General features: G+C 44.8%; 1 protein-coding gene across 1 annotated transcript in view; it reads right to left on the bottom strand.

Annotated features, from left to right (window-relative positions):
• MCPH1 (microcephalin 1) overlaps nt 1-23,928 on the bottom strand; it is a 317,389-nt gene that overhangs the window by 139,951 nt on the left and 153,510 nt on the right. The window lies entirely within an intron of this gene.

Below are 23,928 nucleotides of genomic sequence, written 5' to 3'. Positions count from 1 at the left end.
TGCAGCTCATCAAGGATGGCACATCAAAGCGAGCTGTGGCAAGAAGGTTTGCTGTGTCTGAGTCTCCATAGCATAGAGGCACTACCAGGACACAGGCCAGTACATAAGGAGATGTGGAGCAGGCCGTAGGAGGGCAACAACCCAGCAGCAGGACCGCTACCTCCGCCTGTGTGCAAGGAGGAGCACTGCCAGAGCCCTGCAAAATGACCTCCAGCAGACCACAAATGTTCATGTGTCCATTCAAACGGTCAGAAAAAGACCCTCCATGAGGGTGGTATGAGGGCCCGACGTCCATAGGTGGGTGTTGTGCTTACAGCCCAACAGAGTGCAGGACGTTTCGCATTTGCCAGAGAACGCCAATATTGGCAAATTTGCCACTGATGAAAGCAGGTTCACACTGAGCACATGACAGACCTGACAGAGTGTGGAGACGCCGTGGAGAACGTACTGCTGCCTGCAACATAATCCAGCATGACCGGTTTGGCGGTGGGTCAGTAATGGTGTGGGGTGGCATTTCTTTGGGGGGGGGGGGGGTCACCATTGTGAGACCATATGTGGTGTGGTTGGCCCTGGGTTCCTCCTAATGCTAGACAATGCTAGACCTCATGTGGCTGGAGTGTGTCAGCAGTTCCAGCAAGAGGAAGGCATTGATGCTATGGACTGGCCCGCCCATTCCCCAGACCTGAATACGATGGAGCACATCTAGGACATCATGTCTTGTCCATCCACCAACATCAACATGGCACCACAGACTGTCCAGGAATGGGCGGATGCTTTAGTCCAGGTCTGGGAGGACATTCCTCAGGAGCATGCCCAGGCGTTGCAGGGAGGTCATACAGGCACATGGAGGTCACACACACTACTGAGCCTCATTTTGGCTTGTTTTAAGGACATTACAATGCCATTGTAATACATTGCCAAGGATTATTTATGGTAGAATCTAATGCTTGGTTACCTTTAAAGGTTTTACACTTGACTGTCTTCTGGATAGAAGAGAGGTCAGGGAGACCCTGAAGCCACTGCCTGTCTGTTTTCTGTACAGGTAGCAGCTTTATTTGTAATCTCCAGCATGTTTCTTAGTTTAGCTGGTTCTATGATAAATGGAGAATATAAAAATTGTACCAACTCCTTTCCATTTACATGGGTTATTCTGGATTACAAAGATAGAGCTCATTTCTTCTAAAAACAGAACTACAGTACTACAATTTTCGTGTGGTATTGCAGCTCAGTTCCATTTAAGTAAATGAAGCCAAGTTGTAATATCACACTCAACATGAGGACAGGTGTCATGCTGTTTTAATAAAAACAATAGTTTTTTATTCCTGGATATCATCTTTAAATGGGTACTCCTGTGGAAAACATTTTTTTTTTTTTTTTAAATCAACTCGTGCCAGAAAGTTAAACAGATTTGTTAATTACTTCTATTTAAATCTCAATCCTTCCAGTACTTATAATCCTTCCAGTACTTAGCTGCTGTATGCTCCACAGGAATTTCTTTTCTTTTTGAATGTATTTTCTGTCTGACCACAGTGCTCTCTGCTGACACCTCTGTCCATGTCAGGAACTGTCCAGAGCAGGATAGGTTTGCTATGGGGATTTGCTCCTGCTCCGGACAGTTTCGAAAATGGACAGAGGTGTCAGCAGAGAACACTGTGGTCAGACAGAAAGGAAATTGAAAAAGAAAATAACTTCCTTTCAAACATATAGCAGCTGATAAGTACTGAAAGGGTTAAGATTTTTAAATAGAAGTACTTTACAAATCTGTTTTACTTTCTGGCACCAGTTGATTTAAAAGAAAAATGTTTTCCAGTGGAGTACCCCTTTAAAAGTAATGCTCTCATTCACCTGGGATGGCACAACAGAAAAATGTAACAGTTGTAAAAAATAAAATAAAAATATTAATAATGATAACTGTTTCCTTGCAGATTTCAGGGGACTTCCTGTGACCAGAATTTTTTTGAATATCCTTTTTAATAAAAAGAGACTGACTTTCTAAAACTTGGTCAAATACAAATTGTGGCAAAACTGCATGTGTGTGTGTGGACATAACATACAGAAACAGTGTAGAAAAAGAAATGTTTGCACTGTGTAACGTAGTGGAGGATTTCAACATGCCACTACCACGTGTGTGTTTCAGTATTGCTCCATCTGGTGAACATGTTATTTGTATCTTATTGTATGTATTTTATTGTATTTATTGTATTGTATGTTATTATTTGAAGCGATGTGCATGTTGCCGCGCATGTGAGGTGTACTCGCACACATCGTGGCTGCTCCCCCTGCTCTAGGAGCTAGGCCGAGAGCTGCCGCAATGTGCGAGTATACTGCACATGCGTGCGGAGACTCGCACATAGCTTCAGTGTGTCTGCTCGTAGTGGCGTATTGCCACTCCGAGCAGGCACATGTAAAGGCACCATATAGCGGTCCTTCAGCGGCACATCCACAGCGTAAAATACACTAGGGATCCGCTCGTGTGAATGTACCCTTTGACTGAATTTGAATGCAGAGAAACACCAGCCAAACCTTTGACTGCCACAGCTTCCGTACCCAAGTGTGGTACCATAAAAGCAGAAAGGAAAAGCAGTCAAACAGGCCAAGGTCAGGGCAAATGGGGATTGGTCAGCACAAGTAACAGGCAAAAGATTAGGGTGTGCAGAGTTTGGTTAGCAAGGATAACAGATAACAATAAGGCTGCACTTCCACTTGGCAGTTTTTTAGTTTTTTAGAAAACTGCCACTGCAGTTTTAGAGCCAGAGTCAGAAGTGTATTCAAAAGCCCGGATAACAGATAAATATAAGGGTAGGGTCACACAGAGTGCATCTGCAGTGTAATTTATGCTGCGGATTCACTGACAGCATTCACAAGAGAGAGCTCCCTGCTGTGGCTGGGTAGCTCTGCATGTCCCCTGAATTTTCCACTGGCAGTCACGAGTGGACACGCAGAGCTACCAAGCCACAGAAGGGAGCTCTTGTGACTGTGGATGCATTGCGGATGTACTCTGTGTGACTCGACCCTGAGGCTGTGCATCCACTTGCCATTTTTTTTTTCTTATTGGAAAACTGCCAATGCAAGTTGTATTTCCAAAAAATCTACCAAGTAGAAATGCAGCTTTATAGTCTAAAATATTGTTAAAAGATATAAATAGGTACAACAGGTGATGGTCAAAGCTCACCTCTACCTCAATCTCACACAATGGCCTTTAGACAGGTCATAGAGCATGCCTAGATAACTCTTACATAGAAAATAAGAAGTCCCACTGTCTTTGGACCAACTTCATATTTTGGCTTAAAAACTGCACTGAAAATTGCAAGATTTCATGTTTGGTTTAAATTAGAAAACATCAACAAAAACTTAACAGAAAAACTAGATTTAACCCCTTAAGGACCAAGCCCATTTTTGGCCTTAAAGGGGTACTCCGCCCCTAGGCATCTTATCCCCGGCTCCCGCTGCTGGAGACCCCCGGGATCTCTGCTGCGGCACCCCGCTTTCATTTCTGCACAGAGCAAACTCACTCTGTGCGTAATGATGGGCATTACAGGGGCCGGAGCATCGTGACGAAACGGCTGCGCCCCTTGTGACATCATGGTCTGTCCCCCTCAATACAAGTCTATGGGAGTGGGCATGGCGGCTGTCATGCCTCCTCCCATAGACTTGCATTAAGGGGGCGGGCCATGACATCTCGAGGGGCCGAGCCGTGACATCATGATGCTCTGGCCCCTGTATCGCCCGTCATTACGCACAGAGCGAGTTTGCTCTGTGCAGTAATGACAGCGGGGTGCCGCAGCAGAGATCCCGGGGATCACCAGCAGCGGGACTCCCGCAATCAGACATCTTATCCCCTATCCTTTGGACCCTTTAAGGACCTTTCCAATTTTCATTTTCCCATTATTGTTTTTTTCCTCCTCGAGGAGGTTTTATAAACCATAACTATTTTTTCACCTACAGACCCATATAAGGGCTTGTTTTTTGTGCCAACAGTTGTGCTTTGTAATGACATCTTTCATTTTACAATAAATTGTACAGCGCAACTGAAAATATTACTTGCGGGTGGACATTTATAAGAAAACTGCAATTTTACAACTTTTTTTGGTTTTTTGTTTACGCAGTGCACTTAATGGTAAAAATGATACATATTTTTTTTCTGTAGGTCAATGCCATTAAATTGATACCCAATTGTCACGATCACACCCTATCGGTCCAGCTAAGATGCTAGAGAGTGTGATGGTGCAAGGTTTAAAGGCCACCAGACCTCTGGGTATCCACTACTAGTCCCAGAAAGTCACCAAATTAACCCTTAGATAAACGTGTTTTTACCAGAGCTGCCTTCAGAAAGGTGAGCTCATATATTTAGAGATCAAAGACCAGAGCTGATTAAACATTTAATCTGATAAAAGGTATCACAGTGCTGACTATATAAAAATACAAAAACAAATGACATACAGTTGCAAAAATGTATAAAAGAGTTTAGTAAGTTCAGAAAGCAAAAGATGAAATTCTTACAGCATGATGATATAGCAGTCCATGAGTGAGTGAGAGTGCTGTTCTTAGGATGGTCTTGTCAGCTTGTTGCACAGCATTGAACACCCCGAGTCTAGCATTGTTAAAGGGGTAGTCCAGTGGTGAAAAACTTATCCCCTATCCTAAGGATAGGGGATAAGTTTGAGATCGCGGGGGGTCCGACCGCTGGGGCCCCCTGCGATCTCTCTGTACGGGGCCCCGGCTCTCCGCTGAGATAGCGGGTGTCGACCCCCGCACGAGGCGGCGGCCGACACGCCCCCTCAATACATCTCTATGGCAGAGCCGGAGATTGCCGAAGGCAGCGCTTCGGCTCTGCCATAGAATTGTATTGAGGGGGCGTGTCGGCCGCCGCCTCGTGCGGAGGTCGACACGCCCCCTTCCAGCGGGCTGTCGGGGATCCGTACAGGAGATCGCGGGGGGCCCCAGGGGTCGGACCCCCGGCGATCTGCAACTTATCCCCTATCCTTAGGATAGGGGATAAGTTGCTCACCACTGAATCACCACTGGACTACTCCTTTAAATATTACATATCTGCCGTTTTTGGAAGGGAGACTCCATTCCCCCCTCACCTCTGATCCCACGAGGGGGTCTTCTCTCTTTCTGGCCCCTTATCTGTTTGATTATATGATGAGACCAGAGTGCATGACTTCAAAAAAGCCTTTGACTTCAAAGGAGATGTAAACCAACAGCCAGCCCCACAATAAAATGCAATACACAAAAACACAGTCTGAATGACCTCGCACCCATGGCTTGGATAATACATCACACAGTTATAATTATAATACACATATAGGATTTCAATAATCAGGCCTTGGGCCTGACACCAATTTATATAGTTTTCTATTAATGTACTATCTAAAAAAAAAAATGCTAACTTTTTTTTAAACAAAATTGGTATGCATAAAATTATCATTTTCTGACCCCTATAACTTATTTTTCCGAGTATTTTTGCACCGTGATCTGTAGTTTTTATTGGTACTATTTTTTGTTTTGATGGGACATTTTTGATCACTTTTTATCATTTTTTTCTCCAATATATGATGTGGTTAAAAATCATAATTCTTGGTTTTTGGTATTTTTTTTTAAGGTTTAAGCTGTTTACCAGGCAGGATCATAAACATTATATTTTAATAGTTTGGTCAAGTTAACGCATGCGGCGATGACAAATATGTAAAAAAAAAATATAATTTTTTTTGTTAAATGGGAAAATAAGGGGGGTTTAATTTTTTATTAGGGGAGGGGGGTTAATATTTTAGAAACTTTTATTTATTTTTTATGATACACTTTTTAGGTCCCTATAGGGGACTTTTATATGCACTGTATATAAGTGAGTGTGTGCTAGAATGATAGTATCTGACACTCGCTTCAAAGCCACTTAAGGATTCAGAGTGTACAGGTACACCCTTGGTCCTTTAAAGGGGTACTCCGGTGGAAAACAATTTATTTTTATCAACTGGTGCCAGAAAGTTATACAGAGCACTGTGGACAGACAGAAAATAATTTCAAAAAGAAAATAAATTTCTCTGTAGTAAACAGCAGCTGATAAGAACTGGAAGAATTAAGATTTTTTAATAGAAGTAATTTACAACTCTTTAACTTTATGGCACCAGTTGACTTAAAATAAATAGTTTTCCAACGGAGTACCCCTTTAACATGTTAAACAATGCAACACATTCCCTTTAAAGGGGTAATCCGGTGCTTAGACATCTTATCCCCTATCCAAAGAATAGAGGATAAGATGCCTGATCGTGGGGGTCCCGCCGATCTTGCACGCCGCACCCCGTTAAAATCAGTCCCCAGAGCGTGTTCGCTCCGGGTCTGATTACTGCCGATCAATGCAAGCCTATGGGAGGGGGCGTGACAGCTGTGCACGCCCCCTCCCATAGGCTTGCATTGAGGGGGAGGAGTGTGACATCACACAGGGCGGAGCCCTGACGTCGCAACGCTCCGGCCACGTGATTGACAGTAATCAGACTGATTTTAAAGGTTTGCGGCGTGCAAGATCACGGGGGTCCCCAGCGGCGGGACCCCCACGATCAGGCATCTTATCCCCTATCCTTTGGATAGGGGATAAGATGTCTAAGCGCCGGAGTACCCCTTTAAATCCTCAAACACATTTGGAGAACAAAACGGATAGAAAAACAACAATTCAATACAAAGCAAAACAAAACATACTACAACACAAAGTTCAAATGTGGCTTTGTAAATGAACCACACAAATGATAAAAGGTTTTATCAGAGGCAGACACAAAGCTGGGTTCACAGAACAGAATTCAACTCTGGTTTCCCACATAGTTAAGAAATCTCTACCAATCCACCTGCAATTTTTTTTGCTATAAAATTCATTAGTTCAGCCCTTCATATGCAATCCAATAGACAATGAGATTGTCTTCAGCTACCTAATGTGTAAGTGTATAGGTTGCACATAATGGTTAGGTCTGGTGTATAACATATTTCTCTTTACTGTGAGACATTTTCATCAATGTAATTTTGTCTTTTATTTTTTTTTTTACAATTGATGTGGGCATGAAATTTTTTTTTTTTATAAATTACTCTTGGTGAGGGTATTTCCAGTATAAAGGCAGATTGCCTTTAAGGCTAGAATTACATGTCAGGTGTCCGGCATATGTAAATCTAGCCTAAATCTCAGAGCAACTGATGCCACAATTGATGACAACGTGCATCAGTTGTCATCAGTTGTATAGCATCCGAGGTCCATTATTTCTGAACGCTGGACAGAGGAACACATACCACGCATACCCCTGTCCGGTGGCGGCCAACCATCCAGCGTCCAAACAGACGGCGGATGAATGTAAAATGTCCCATTCAAAAGACTAGGATCAGTTCTAGCATCAGTTTCCCTCCAGCGCACTTTCTACATGCCGGAGGGAAAAGATGCCGGACGATTCATTTATCTAAACCCAGGCTAAGAGCTTTGTATTCAAAATTCTTCAAAAAATGCAGGGTGCTGAAGGTTATACTACCAACATAAATATACAGTAAATAATAGAAAACATGTTCGGTCAGGAACGTGCAAGGTGACGGCTCGCTAAGCAGAACAGAACTGTATATCTGTCTTAGTAAACATCCTTATCAAGCTTTAAATAATCATCTTTTTTTCAGTGCAAGTAACAGTAGAAGTAAAGCATGCTGGTATGTGGAAAATGCTGGTTTTGTTAAAGGCTGAAGTGCTTGTCATGTGTGATTATAGCCTGCTTTATGTTCTAGGAAATGCAAACTGTTTGAATAAAAGTGAACAGATAACATGAGATTAGGCTAACCGACAGACAATTCATTATGAAGCCGGCATTTTAAGACCTGATAAAAGTCAACTTATGATGAAATCGAAATATCACAGGGCAGAGCAGTAGTCATTTTACATACACAGATCAAAAACTATCTTCATTCACAACCTTTACCGCATGCATTTAGGCCATGTTCACACTGCATACGTTGGCCTGTTATGTGTGCATTATGCATCAAAACTGTGGGTGTAAAGCACACCCAATACCCAACCAATTGATTTGCATGAGTAAATTGCAAAAAATAAATAAATACGCATGGAATAAATAAGATTGGTGCACACTCCATGAAAAAAATAAATGCCCATTGCCATGCTAAAATCAGTGCATTATTACAGATGGACTCTGAATAAATGTAAAGTCTTATGCATGGTTACAATATCAACACTGTATACAGAATACTTATACAGAGAAAGTGATATTTTCTTCAAATTCAAAAAGCTGCAATGTTGACTACATTTTTGAACATAAGAACACAAAACAAATGGTATTGGCAATCCATTCTGTGTGTTTAACAACAAAAACACAAATGACTTTGGTGACAAAAGCTTCCATGCTGGCAGTGTTTTTATAGAGTCTCATACACTCCACAGCAGTCTTATTGTCACGATGCCGGCTGGCAGGTAGTGGACCCTCTGTGCCAGAGAGGGATTGGCGTGGACCGTGCTAGTGGACCGGTTCTAAGCCACTACTGGTTTTCACCAGAGCCCGCCGCAAAGCGGGATGGTCTTGCTGCGGCGGTAGTGACCAGGTCGTATCCACTAGCAACGGCTCACCTCTCTGGCTGCTGAAGATAGGCGCGGTACAAGGGAGTAGGCAGAAGCAAGGTCGGACGTAGCAGAAGGTCGGGGCAGGCAGCAAGGATCGTAGTCAGGGGCAACGGCAGAAGGTCTGGAAACACAGGCAAGGAACACACAAGGAACGCTTTCACTGGCACTAAGGCAACAAGATCCGGCAAGGGAGTGCAAGGGAAGTGAGGTAATATAGGGAAGTGCACAGGTGAAAACCCTAATTGGAACCACTGCGCCAATCAGCGGCGCAGTGGCCCTTTAAATCGCAGAGACCCGGCGCGCGCGCGCCCTAGGGAGCGGGGCCGCGCGCGCCGGGACAGAACAGACGGGGAGCGAGTCAGGTAGGGGAGCCGGGGTGCGCATCGCGAGCGGGCGCTACCCGCATCGCGAATCGCATCCCGGCTGGCAGCAGGATCGCAGCGCCCCGGGTCGGAGGACGTGACCGGAGCGCTGCAGCGGAGGGAGTGAAGCGAGCGCTCCGGGGAGGAGCGGGGACCCGGAGCGCTCGGCGTAACAGTACCCCCCCCCTTGGGTCTCCCCCTCTTCTTGGAGCCTGAGAACCTGAGGAGCAGACTTTTGTCAAGGATGTTGTCCTCAGGTTCCCAGGATCTCTCTTCAGGACCACAACCCTCCCAGTCTACTAAAAAAAAATTTTTCCCTCTGACCTTTTTGGCAGCCAAAATTTCCTTGACCGAGAAGACGTCCGAGGAGCCGGAAACAGGAGTGGGAGGAACAGATTTGGGAGAAAAACGGTTGAGGATGAGTGGTTTGAGAAGAGAGACGTGAAAGGCATTAGGGATACGAAGAGAAGGAGGAAGAAGAAGTTTATAAGAGACAGGATTAATTTGACACAAAATTTTGAAAGGACCAAGATAGCGTGGTCCCAACTTGTAGCTAGGGACACGGAAGCGGACATATTTAGCGGAGAGCCATACCTTGTCTCCAGGGGAAAAAACGGGGGGAGCTCTTCTTTTCTTATCCGCGAACCTCTTCATGCGTGAAGAAGCCTGTAAGAGAGAATTTTGGGTCTCTCTCCATATAATGGAAAGGTCACGAGAAATTTCATCCACAGCGGGCAGACCAGAGGGCAAGGGGGTAGGGAGGGGGGGAAGAGGGTGACGGCCGTACACCACGAAAAATGGGGATTTGGAGGAAGATTCAGAGACCCTGAAGTTATACGAAAATTCGGCCCATGGAAGGAGATCTGCCCAGTCATCCTGGCGGGAGGAAACAAAATGTCGCAAATAATCACCCAGGATCTGGTTAATTCTTTCTACTTGTCCATTGGACTGGGGATGATATGCAGAGGAAAAATTTAATTTAATCTTGAGTTGTTTACAGAGAGCCCTCCAGAATTTAGACACGAATTGGACCCCTCTATCCGAGACAATCTGCGTAGGCAACCCGTGAAGACGAAAAATGTGTACAAAAAATTGTTTAGCCAACTGAGGCGCAGAAGGAAGACCAGGAAGAGGGATGAAATGTGCCATTTTGGAGAATCGATCAACGACCACCCAAATAACGGTGTTGCCACGGGAAGGGGGTAAATCAGTAATAAAATCCATACCAATCAGAGACCAAGGCTGTTCGGGGACAGGCAGAGGATGAAGAAAACCAGCGGGCTTCTGGCGAGGAGTCTTATCCCGGGCACAGATAGTGCAGGCTCGCACAAAGTCCCCAACATCCGTCTCCAGAGTCGGCCACCAATAGAAGCGGGAGATGAGTTGCACAGATTTCTTGATGCCCGCATGACCTGCGAGATGGGAGGAGTGACCCCATTTGAGGATTCCGAGGCGTTGGCGTGGAGAAACGAAGGTCTTTCCTGGAGGAGTCTGCCTGATGGAGGCAGGAGAAGTGGAGATCAGGCAGTCAGGTGGAATGATGTGTTGCGGAGGGAGATCAACTTCTGAGGCATCCGAGGAACGAGAGAGAGCATCGGCCCTAATGTTCTTATCGGCAGGACGAAAGTGAATCTCAAAATTAAATCGGGCAAAGAACAGAGACCACCGGGCCTGGCGAGGATTCAGCCGTTGGGCCGACTGGAGGTAGGAGAGGTTCTTGTGGTCGGTGTAGATAATAACAGGAAATCTTGATCCCTCCAGCAGATGCCTCCATTCCTCAAGTGCTAATTTAATGGCTAGAAGCTCTCGATCCCCGATGGAGTAGTTCCTCTCCGCTGGAGAGAAGGTCCTAGAGAAAAAACCACAAGTGACAGCATGCCCGGAAGGATTTTTTTGTAGAAGAACAGCTCCAGCTCCTACTGAGGAGGCATCAACCTCCAATAGGAAGGGTTTGGAAGGGTCAGGTCTGGAGAGCACGGGAGCCGAAGAAAAGGCAGACTTGAGTCGTTTAAAGGAGTCTTCTGCTTGAGGAGGCCAGGACTTGGGATCAGCATTTTTCTTGGTTAAAGCCACGATAGGAGCCACAATGGTAGAAAAATGTGGAATAAATTGCCTGTAATAATTGGCGAACCCCAAAAAGCGTTGGATAGCACGGAGTCCGGAGGGGCGTGGCCAATTTAAGACGGCAGAGAGTTTGTCTGGATCCATCTGTAGTCCCTGGCCAGAGACCAAATATCCTAGAAAAGGAAGAGATTGGCATTCAAACAGACATTTCTCAATTTTGGCATAGAGTTGGTTGTCACGAAGTCTCTGAAGAACCATACGGACATGCTGGCGGTGTTCTTCTAGATTGGCAGAAAAAATTAGGATATCGTCCAGATATACCACAACACAGGAGTATAACAGATCACGAAAAATTTCATTGACAAAGTCTTGGAAGACGGCAGGGGCATTGCACAGTCCAAAGGGCAAGACCAGATACTCAAAGTGTCCATCTCTGGTGTTAAATGCCGTTTTCCACTCGTCCCCCTCTCTGATGCGGATGAGGTTATAGGCGCCTCTTAAGTCCAATTTAGTGAAGATGTGGGCACCTTGGAGGCGATCAAAGAGTTCAGAGATGAGGGGTAAGGGGTAGCGGTTCTTAACCGTGATTTTATTAAGACCGCGGTAGTCAATGCAAGGACGTAGGGAGCCATCTTTTTTGGACACAAAGAAAAATCCGGCTCCGGCAGGAGAGGAGGATTTACGGATAAAGCCCTTTTTTAGATTCTCCTGGACGTATTCGGACATGGCAAGAGTCTCTGGGGCAGAGAGAGGATAAATTCTGCCCCGGGGTGGAGTAGTACCCGGGAGGAGGTCGATAGGGCAATCATAAGGCCTGTGAGGAGGTAGAGTCTCAGCTTGTTTTTTGCAGAAAACATCCGCGAAGTCCATATAGGCCTTAGGGAGACCGGTTACTGGAGGAACCACAGAGTTACGGCAAGGGTTACTGGGAACCGGTTTTAGACAGTTCTTGGAACAAGAGGACCCCCAACTCTTGATCTCCCCAGTGGACCAATCCAGGGTTGGGGAATGAAGTTGAAGCCAGGGAAGTCCAAGGAGAATCTCCGAGGTGCAATTGGGGAGGACCAAAAGTTCAATCCTCTCATGATGAGATCCGATGCTCATAAGAAGGGGCTCCGTGCGGAAACGTATGGTACAGTCCAATCTTTCATTATTTACACAATTGATGTAGAGGGGTCTGGCGAGACTGGTCACTGGGATGTTGAACCTGTTGACGAGAGAGGCCAAAATAAAATTTCCTGCAGATCCAGAGTCCAAGAAGGCCACTGTAGAGAAGGAGAAGGCAGAGGCAGACATCCGCACAGGCACAGTAAGACGTGGAGAAGCAGAGTAGACATCAAGGACTGTCTCACCTTTGTGCGGAGTCAGCGTACGTCTTTCCAGGCGGGGAGGACGGATAGGACAATCCCTCAGGAAGTGTTCGGTACTAGCACAGTACAGGCAGAGGTTCTCCATACGGCGTCGTGTCCTCTCTTGAGGTGTCAGGCGAGACCGGTCGACCTGCATAGCCTCCACGGCGGGAGGCACAGGAACAGATTGCAGGGGACCAGAGGAGAGAGGAGCCGAGGAGACGAAACGCCTCGTGCGAACAGAGTCCATATCTTGGCGGAGTTCCTGACGCCTTTCAGAAAAACGCATGTCAATGCGAGTGGCTAGGTGAATAAGTTCATGTAGATTAGCAGGAATTTCTCGTGCGGCCAGAACATCTTAAATGTTGCTGGATAGGCCTTTTTTGAAGGTCGCGCAGAGGGCCTCATTATTCCAGGACAATTCTGAAGCAAGTGTACGGAATTGTACGGCATACTCGCCAACGGAAGAATTACCCTGGACCAGGTTCAACAGGGCAGTCTCAGCAGAAGAGGCTCGGGCAGGTTCCTCAAAGACACTTCGGATTTCCGAGAAGAAGGAGTGTACAGAGGCAGTGACGGGGTCATTGCGGTCCCAGAGCGGTGTGGCCCATGACAGGGCTTTTCCGGACAGAAGACTGACTACGAAAGCCACCTTAGACCTTTCAGTGGGAAACAGGTCCGACATCATCTCCAGATGCAGGGAACATTGGGAAAGAAAGCCACGGCAAAACTTAGAGTCCCCATCAAATTTATCCGGCAAGGATAAGCGTATCCCAGGAGCGGCCACTCGCTGCGGAGGAGGTGCAGGAGCTGGCGGAGGAGATGACTGCTGAAGCTGTGGTAGCAACTGTTGTAGCATAACGGTCAGTTGAGACAGCTGTTGGCCTTGTTGCGCTATCTGTTGTGACTGCTGGGCGACCACCGTGGTGAGGTCAGCGACAACTGGCAGAGGAACTTCAGCGGGATCCATGGCCGGATCTACTGTCACGATGCCGGCTGGCAGGTAGTGGACCCTCTGTGCCAGAGAGGGATTGGCGTGGACCGTGCTAGTGGACCGGTTCTAAGCCACTACTGGTTTTCACCAGAGCCCGCCGCAAAGCGGGATGGTCTTGCTGCGGCGGTAGTGACCAGGTCGTATCCACTAGCAACGGCTCACCTCTCTGGCTGCTGAAGATAGGCGCGGTACAAGGGAGTAGGCAGAAGCAAGGTCGGACGTAGCAGAAGGTCGGGGCAGGCAGCAAGGATCGTAGTCAGGGGCAACGGCAGAAGGTCTGGAAACACAGGCAAGGAACACACAAGGAACGCTTTCACTGGCACTAAGGCAACAAGATCCGGCAAGGGAGTGCAAGGGAAGTGAGGTAATATAGGGAAGTGCACAGGTGAAAACCCTAATTGGAACCACTGCGCCAATCAGCGGCGCAGTGGCCCTTTAAATCGCAGAGACCCGGCGCGCGCGCGCCCTAGGGAGCGGGGCCGCGCGCGCCGGGACAGAACAGACGGGGAGCGAGTCAGGTAGGGGAGCCGGGGTGCGCATCGCGAGCGGGCGCTACCCGCATCGCGAATCGCATCCCGGCTGGCAGCAGGATCGCAGCGCCCCGGGTCGGAGGACGTGACCGGAGCGCTGCAGCGGAGGGAGTGAAGCGAGCGCTCCGGGGAGGAGCGGGGACCCGGAGCGCTCGGCGTAACACTTATCTTCATGTCTAGCTGTCAGTGCGCACTTCAGATGACAGAGACTCCCATACTAGCATGCCATAAGCACTATACATCTTTACTACATAATCCCATCATGTGTTCCCAGGGGAACCCAAGTTGTCTGGTTTCTTTCTCAACAGTGGGCAAAGGAAACCTCAAAACACTAGTTTTTATCATATTATATATAAGTGGCCCAAAAATAGCCCTCTTTACAATGTGTTTAAACTCCATGCCACAAGAAGAGCTGGCGCTACTACACATTATTGTGCTGCCTTTAAAGGAAAAATAGGATGCACAGGGGCAGAGGGAGCACAGTACATGCCTCTCTCGAACGTTGGAGTGGATCTGTGCAACAGCAATGTAAAACAAGCAAGTGTTCCATTTACCAGATATTTTCTTGCAAAATAATGTTTGACCCATAGCTAGGTGGAAGGGTAAAATGATAGATTAGAGCCTTTTAGGTCAGGTACAAGGAGTTTTAAAAGGAAAACAGAATTTACTTTAGGTGGATCTATCAAATAAAGCTGTGTGATCAATGTATTTATTGTACACTACATGGACCGTCGATACCTGATCATCAAGGTGCTAGCACTTGGCCACTGCAGTCCAGCTTATTGGCGGGGGTGTCACACTGCTCAGCTATTAATAGCTTATGCTTAAAATAGGCAAACAATTCTGTCCAGAAGAGTCCTTATGGACATCCCATTCTAAATCCATAGACAATAATATGAAGTTGCCCCCAGTTGTAGTTATAACAGCATCTACTCTTTTGGCAATGACTTTGCAGCATCGTTGGAAACTTGTGCTCATTCATCTAGAAGAGGATTTAGAAAACCAGACACTGATATTTGATGAGATGGCGAGGCTCCTAATTTCTATTCTACTTCATCCCAAAAGGTGTTGAGGTCAAGGCTCTGCGCAAGCCAGTCATACCAAACTCACTCAGCCATGCCTTTATGGGCCATGCCTTATCCACGTGGGGACAGTCATGCCGAAACAGAAGAGAGCTTTTTCCAAATTATTCCCACAGTTTGGAAAGTTGGAAGCATACAACGGTCCAAAATGTCTCCCTATTCTACTAAACTTTACAGCTGGCACAAAGCAGTCAAGGGAGGTATGATTCTCCTGGCATTCATCCATCACACTGGCAGATAAAAAAAGCATGAACCATCACTCCACAGAACACTGCTCCACAGTCCACATGTGGTGTTCTTTATATCACTCACTATCTGATGCTTGAAATGGAAATTTCCAGCACAGCATTTGTGTTGATTTAAATGCCGGATTTGTCAGCAGAGCACTGGTGATATTTATGCACTATGCCACTTACACTTGAAAACCCTGCTCTGTAACTTTACATGGTCTCTACTTCATGACTGAGTTGCATTGGTTCCTGTATGCTTCTACTATTCACTAAAGTGGTACTCCACTGCCCCAGCATCCAGAACATTTAGTTCCGAACACTCAGCCACACACCATCAATGCAAGTCTATGGGAGGGGGTGTGACGGCCTCCCGTAGACTTGCATTAATAGGGGCATGGCATGACTGCACGAGGTGCGTGGCCGTGAAGTCACGACCCCCGCAGTCCACACCCAGCGTTAGGAACTAAATGTTCCAGACGCTGGGGCAGTGGAATACCCCTTTAATACCACTCACAGTTGATCATCAAGATCTAGGAGGGAAGCACTGCTTTGTTGCAGATTTGGCTCCTTTCACAACACCATGCCAGAGTTTAATAAGGTTTTTAGAACGACTTTCACAGGCTGCATTGGTAGACTTTGCATGGGACTGAATAAAACACCTGAATTCAATGATTAAGCGGTGCATCCCAATAATTTTCCTTATATAGCGTGTGTAGAGTAGAGTTGTTCTTTGAATAAATGTACTGTTAAATCATAAACCTTTCCCACTTTTGCGTAATACTTTTCATATATTTTGGACTTTTCTATCTACAAGCTACTTTATTTTTGTTTTGATGGATACTGTAAATATTTACTGAAGGCTGGGTAAATAACATGACGAATATGAAATAGTCTGACCAGCAGACAAATACCTAATGCTTGAGCTATCCATGGGTTAAAGCTGCAGGGGCACTTGACTGGCACAGGGTCCCTAAATGGTAGTACACTATAATACATTCAAAGGGCTAAATAAAACACATGAAAACAGATCTGTCAACAGCAGCTTGTCAGTTGTTTTAAAAAAAAACGGCATGGGATTTTTTTCTACTTTCTATTATGAAAGAGGCTGAGTCAAGTCTTACTCAGTTGTAACTTGTTGGTGCAACTTAAAGTTGACAGCCCATGAAGATCATTTTAGTAGAAAACACAAAAACCTATGGGCTGGCAGACCTTTATTTTTAACTCCTAAAGAGGTGTAACAAAAATGTTTGACATTTCAATCAGTAAAATGAGCTTTGATATCCTTCCATTTTTAATGAAAGTACAATGACCATGGCATAACCACCGTAAATGTAGGACATATAACTTTTACTGATACTAATGTGATAACATCTTTATGATCAGAGATTAGCGATTTGTGATCTTTTTTGTACATTCAGACTTTACAATAATCATTACCATTTGTTTGCTTCCATGTGTAAATGCAGCAGAAAAAAGATGCTAGCTTTCCCAGAACACCCCTGCAGGACTTTGTCTGGAGTCTCCCTTCAGAGATAAAATGTTGAAATTCGACTACACTTCAATGTGATATGAAGCCTGTAAATAGCACAACAGCGAAGCTCAATAGCTTGTAGCTAGATGACAGGGTTGTGAATAGGTCATTAAGAGCTGTTAAAAATGTGATAATATACAAGCAACACAATCCAAAATGTCAGATTAATAAAAACTGCTACATTGCTGCTTCAGCACCAAGGAAAGGTCTGGGTGAGAACACCAGATTTACAGGAGATTTCAGGAACATGTACAGTCAGGTCCATAAATATTGGCACAGACACAATTCTAACATTTTTGGCACTATACACCACCACAATGGATTTGAAATGAAATGAATAAGATGTGCTTTAAAGGGGTACTCCAGGGAAGTTAAACATAAAAATGCCCCAAAGCCACCACAATACCTGTTCTGTGTCCCCTGTAGTTTTCCATGTGGTTTTTGCAGCTCCGTTGGCCCCTGATGTCTCCTAAATACCTTTTCCTTGTTTGCAGCACAGACTACAACTCCCAGAAGTCAGTGCAGCTCTGTGTGATGGCTGCCAGACAACTTCTTTCACTATCTGTGTGCATGTTCACACTGCAACTCACACACTTTTTTCTATCCTTCCCCCAGCAATAAATCATGCTGTGCTCTGAATAGCAGAAGTCAGTGATTCAATTTTCACCATAAAAACAGCAGCTATGTGCTCAGTTGTGACTAAGAATCTTCACTGCTCTCCTCTCACAGCTCACAAGCTCCTCACACAGGGAGGGGGAGGGGAGGTGTGGCTGTACAGCCAGAGCTCTAGACCAGACAGAAATCAGGTGGTGTTGTCTTGAAGGGAGGGGGCTTGGTCTCACCGAGGAGACAAAGTGGATCTAAAAATTAAGTTTATCTCTCACTAGCTGCATATAAGTGACAACTAAAAGAGGGGAACTGCTCTATATAGCAGAATGATATTTAGACAAAAACATAGGTTGGTGAGAGGGAAAGGATGGGCTATGGGTTTAGTTCCCCGGAGTACCCATTTAACTGCAGATTGTCAGCTTTAATTATAGGGTATTTACATCCATATCAGTTGTGCCACTTGTTAAGGGACCAACAATAATGGGACAGAATAATCATAATAAATCAAACTTTCACTTTTTAATACTTTGTTGCAAATCCTTTGCAGTCAATTACTGCCTGAAGTCTGGAAGGCATAGACATCACCAGACGCTGGGTTTCATCCCTGGTGATGCTCTGCCAAGCCTATACTGCAACTGTCTTCAGTTCCTGCTTGTTCTTGGGGGCATTTTCTCTTCAGTTTTGTCTTCAGCAAGTGAAATGCATGCTCAATTGGATTCAGGTCAGGTGATTAATTGACTTAGCCATTGTATAACATTCCACTTCTTTCCCTTAAAAACTCTTTGGTTGCTTTTGCAGTATGCTTTGGGTCATTGTCTAGCTGTACTGTGAAGCACCGTTTAATGAGTTCTGAAGCATTTTGCTGAATATGAGCAGATAATATTGCCCGAAACACTTCCTGCTGCTACAAATCATCCTGCTGCTTTTGTCAGCAGTCTCATCATCAATAAATACAAGAGAACCAGTTCCATTGGCAGCCATACATGCCGACTATGTCATGACACTACCACCACCATGCTTCACTGATGAGGTGGTATGCTTAGGATCATGTTCCTTTCCTTCTCCATACTCTTCTCTTCTCATCACTCTGGTACAAGTTGATCTTGGTCTCATCTGTCCATAGGATGTTGTTCCAGAACCGTGAAGGCTTTTTTAGATGTCATTTGGCAAACTCTAATCTGGCCTTCATGTTTGTGAGGCTCACCAATGGTTTGTGGTGAACCCTCTGTATTCACTCTGGTGAAGTCTTCTCTTGATTGTTGACTTTGACACACATACACCTACCTCCTGGAGAGTGTTCTTCATCTGGCCAACTGTTGTGAAGGATATTTTCTTCCCCAGGTAAAGAATTCTTTGGTCATCCACCACAATTGTTTTCCTTTGTCTTCTGGGTCTTTTGGTGTTGCTGAGCTCACCAATGCGTTACTTCTTTTTAAGAATGTTCCATACAGTTGTTTTGGCCACGCGTAATGTTTTGGCTCTCTCTCTGATGGGTTTGTTTTTTCCAGCCTAATGATGACTTGCTTCACTGATAGTGACAGCTCTTTGGATCTCATCTTGAGAGTTGACAACAGATTCCAAATGTAAATAGCACACTTGAAATGAACACTGGACCTTTCATCTGCTCATTGTAATTAGGATAATGAGGGAATGACACACACCTGGCCATGGAACAGCTGAGAAGCCAAATGTCCCATTATTTTTGGTCCCTTAACAAGTGGGAGGCACATAATGCAAACTGTTGTAATTCCTACAACGTTCACCTGATTTGGATGTATATACCCTCAAATTAAAGCTGACAATCTGCAGTTAAAGCACATCTTGTTCGTTTCATTTCAAATCCATGGTGGTGATGTATAGAGCCCAAAATTTTAGAATTGTGTCGATGTCCCCATATTTATGGACCTGACTGTATGTGCAAAACTTTGAATGAGTCTGTGTGAAAAGAAGGTCAGGTCACAACTTTTACCATAGGTGGAATACTTCAGCACAACCAGTCTTATGCAAACTCTACCCTGATGCCATCACTATCTCTTCCAGGCCCCTGGTAACAATGTTGGGGGAGAAAATGTTGCACTACAAAAATCATAACCATTTACTTTACTGCTATCATTTAAGGGGTACCCCAGAGAAAAAAATCAAAACAACCCTTGTCAGAAAATTATACAGACTTGTAATTTAAAGGGGTACTCCGCTGTAAACATCTTATCCCCAATCCAAAGGATAGGGGATAAAATGCTAGATTGCGAAGGTCCCGCCGCTGGGGACCCCCACGATCTCCGCTGCGGCACTCCTCTCATTTGGTGCATGGAACGAACTCCGCTGCATGCCCGATGACTGGCGATGCTGGCTGCCACGTCCCTTTCATTCACGTTTTTAGGAGGAGGTGTGACGACTATGTACTATACGCCACGCCCCCACCCATAGACATAAATGGAGGGGGCATAACATAACGTCACGAACACGGAAGCTGCAAGCTTCCTTGTTCCGGACACCGCCGCTGCCGGCCCAGAGATTGCGGCGGTCCCTAGTGGCGGGGCCCCAGCAATCTAACATCTTATCTCCTTTACTTTGGATAGGTGATAAGATTTTTACAGCAGAGTACCCCTTTAAGTCTGTTTTAAAATCTTATGACTTCCGGTACTTATTAGTTGCTGTATACTACAGAGGAAGATGTGTAGTTCTTTCTGGTCTGACCAGAGTGCCCTCTGCTGTCACCTCGGTCCGTGTCAGGAACTTTAGGAGCAAAACTCTCCTACTCTAGACCTGACAGGGACAGAGGTGTCAGCAGAGAGCACTGTAGTCAGACTGGAAAAAGCTACACAACTTCCTTTGCATGGATTTGTATTGAAACAACACTAACCAGTCCCCTGGCCCAATTATTCCCTTGCATGTCACCCTTCTTCATACATGAAAGCCTACTGCTACTGTCAAAAGGCAGGGCAGTACAGCAAGGGCTTTGCTGGGGGAGAAGACTGCACAATACTCTGCCTCACCTCCGACACATCCACAGCGCCGTAGCGCCTCCTTCCCTCCAATAGGAATGCAGCTCTGTCTGCTATGTCCCTCAACCCACGGCTCATTTGATGTGATCTGTCTACACATCTCTCTACAATGCCTGAACTTTCTACAATCAAGGTGGTAGACAGGAAGTGGACTTGGTAGACATGTGTTACAAGCTGCTTGTTAGAAATCAGCTTACAACCATTAAGACAATTGATCATTGTTCTAATTTAAAGGCTTATGTTCTTGTTTTATCACCCTGTCTTTTCAACTACACAAAAAGCATGCTTATAGCATAATCTTTAGCTGAGTATCATTACTGATTCTCTAACAGTCAGATGCAGTATTGACAGATTTATAGATTTAACACTTCCTATAAGTCTTCAAGACTTGTTTTGGGGGCAGTTGCTGTTTTGTGTTAGAAAGAATATAGAATTAATAACAAAGTTGAACAACCAGATCATGGGGCTGATTACTTTAACTTGCACTGATATAGCAAACCCTCAGGATGGAAGAGAGATCTGTGCTGCTGATGTGTATTACTTAGAGTATTACCTAGACTGGATTTCTACATATGTTAGAATAAAGTTCATTAAAACCAATGATTTCTACCAAAATGATTTAACAACAAAAAATAATTTTAATGCACCAATGGCAGAATTATAATCTGAAGAAGCCATGTTTTAAAGTTTTGCAAGATAAACAAAACATCTTTTTGTTTGGTAAAGTTTTTTTGTCGATAAAGGATCTTTCATGAATTAAAGGAATTATCCAGCATAGGGTGATTTTAGTACGTACCTGGCAGACAGTAATGAACATGCTTAGGAAGGATCTGCACTTGTCTTGGGCTAAATGGCTATGTTGTGAGATTACCATAACACTGTGGCTAGCTTTCTGTGAACTTGTATTTCCTATTTTCAGTGTTCTTGTTTGGCTACAAATCCCATGATACCATTTTCCTCCCTCCCACAAATCAGCCGCCCCCACCATTCAAACATAAATGAGCTGCAGACCTGTGGTTTGCAATCAGAGTGCCTCCAGCTGTTGCATTACTTGCAGATTGCTTTCTCCACCCATTGAAGCAGACAGGCTCCCTGTCATCAGCTGACTAGTGAGTCAGGTTTCGACCGCATTGCAAGCTGGGAAAAATCCGAGACAGCAGTCATATTGTATGCTGATAAAAATAAATATTGGGATGAAAATCACATAAGAATTGTGAGAAAACCGTCACACACAGGTACAGACACTATATTATGAACTACACTAACTTTACAGCCCCTGTAGCATAGTCAAATAAAAAAAATTCCAGGAATACCCCTTTAATGTTTGCAGAATATTCTCATCACTTTCCAAGAAATATATTTTGTCCTTTGTGCAGTCATTGATCATGTATGGCCAGTTTGAACAGCCGTGTGCCATGTGCATGTTTGTGTCTATAAAGTGATCAGATGATCGTTTGTTTAACCGTCAACATACTATATTGTAATTAATGTGTACAACATTATTTTTCTTCTCAGTGTCCAAAAAAAAGAAACTCAAGTCAGGCAGTCCAGATCCATGATATGTGTCAATGGCTGCAAGACCTGACCATTCAGATTTGGCCTTTCACTGATACAACATTTGTATCACTGAAGTGATTGGTTGTGTATTAAGTAGCGCCTCCCTACAGTACAGTGTGATGCTACATGTTGTGTACTATTCTTTACCTGTGCCAAGATGAGGTGCTCCTTTGGACATCAGGCGAGGGCAGAGTAATTACAACCCCCCCCCCCCCCCCATACATTGTGTGTTCTATTCAGCATCACATTCTGAGTTTTATATTTAAGAACTTGCTTTATTTGTGGTATGTGCTATGTGCTTGTTTATCTTAAATCTCAAAGTTTTCCAAAGAGTTCTGGTTTCAATATTTTCAACTTGCAATAGTCATCCCAAAACCAATTATTTTTGCAACATGAGGGACCACTGTATTACATGTGGCTCTCAAAAATGGATATCCAAATAAACAAGGAAAAATGGAGTAAGAAAAAACAACACAGGGTGCTCCCCTAGTGGGGACCATTACGAGGGTGAAATAGTGTAAAAAACTATAGGGTCCTTACCCCCTAGGTGTTGTGCTCAGGGCACAACACCTACAGTAGCGTCTGGAGAGAAAAGATGCGGGAAGGCTGCCACGAGGAACTTCCGGGGGTGATGTCAGTCAATCTGGTAGGGAAGTGATATGAGTATGTAGAAAGTGGTTCCTCTGAATGAAGACGCTTCTCCCAGTAGATTATTTTACTATATTGTAACACATTTCGATCCCGAACTGGGATCTTCATCAGGCATGGATGTGGAGTCGGGGTGTTGCAATGATGTTACAGGGTCTGGTGGTGAATGTCCACAGCAGGATTATGACATAACTGGAACTTTTACTTAACTTCTTGTGCAAACAGTCTTTACAATTAAACAGTTTCTCTTGAGGTAACCGGGATGCAGGTTCCTCACAGGCTTGGCTGGGACTAATAGTCTTGAGCTTTAAACAGGCCACTGTGCTACAAATTATAGGATTTGAGTTGAATAGTAGTCACAAAGAATTTGTAGATAGAGCTTTATAACTCACGGTTTTAGTGGCTGCTGGTTCTTTAGGCTTTGGCCTAGGTAAGATGAATTGAGATATGCTGTTAGTGCTTGCTTGAGTGTCAGAAGCAAGAGAGCAGGAACAAGAGAGAGAATTTAGTGACTGCAGCCGCTTATATACTAAGGAGGCTGGACCAATCCCATTGGTTGCAAAGCCTGTAGGTTCTGAACCCAGAAACTTTGGGTACATCACATGACATTATCACATGACCTAGGAAGGTCCTATACATTTATACAACTTTGTACATAACTTTATACATAACCAATATACACTATACCTTTATAACACATTATACAAGGCGAGTAAAGGGTAAGCCCTGCAGGAGAGCGCTGTGGAATGGAGGGACTTTAACTGAGGGGACTTAAGACAGAGACAAGACAAGGTCATGTACTGGGACACCACATGAAGATCCCAGTTCGGGATCAAAATGCATTGCAATATAATAAAATATTAACCACACATCTACCGGGAGAAGTGCCTTCATTCAGAGGAACCACTTTCTACATACTCGTATCAAATAAACAAGGATAGACTGGTTCCATATATAGGACATATAAAAGAGGGAGTCTAAATGAGACAAAGCCAAAAACAGTGACTATCCTAGGATGGTCAAGCCTAATGCAGAGAAAGCAGATAGAACTATGTTGTTGACTCTTCCACCAGTCAGAACCCTCCTCCCCACCCCAAGCTAATACAGAGCAGCCTGTCTCATGCAGAGATGAAGATAACAGCAGAAACATATATTTCTGTGTAGTAGGAGGGAGGGGTGACAGATGAGAAGGGGAATCTATGCAGTGAATGCCTAAATTCTGTGCTGCTGCATTCCTGTAACTTTCTACTTAGTGGAGGTTACTGACCATTACCTGAATGTACATTAAGTAGCACTCTTATATCCCATATAATTTAGCAGAAATAATGAAAATACCAAAATGGGTGAGGAATGGTTTGTTGTTTCTTTGCAATCCAT

This window comes from Hyla sarda, chromosome 3 (genome assembly GCF_029499605.1).
Source record: "Hyla sarda isolate aHylSar1 chromosome 3, aHylSar1.hap1, whole genome shotgun sequence".
Taxonomy (NCBI): domain Eukaryota; kingdom Metazoa; phylum Chordata; class Amphibia; order Anura; family Hylidae; genus Hyla; species Hyla sarda.
Note: the sequence above shows the minus strand (reverse complement) of the source record. Positions and strands in the feature narration are given on the sequence as shown.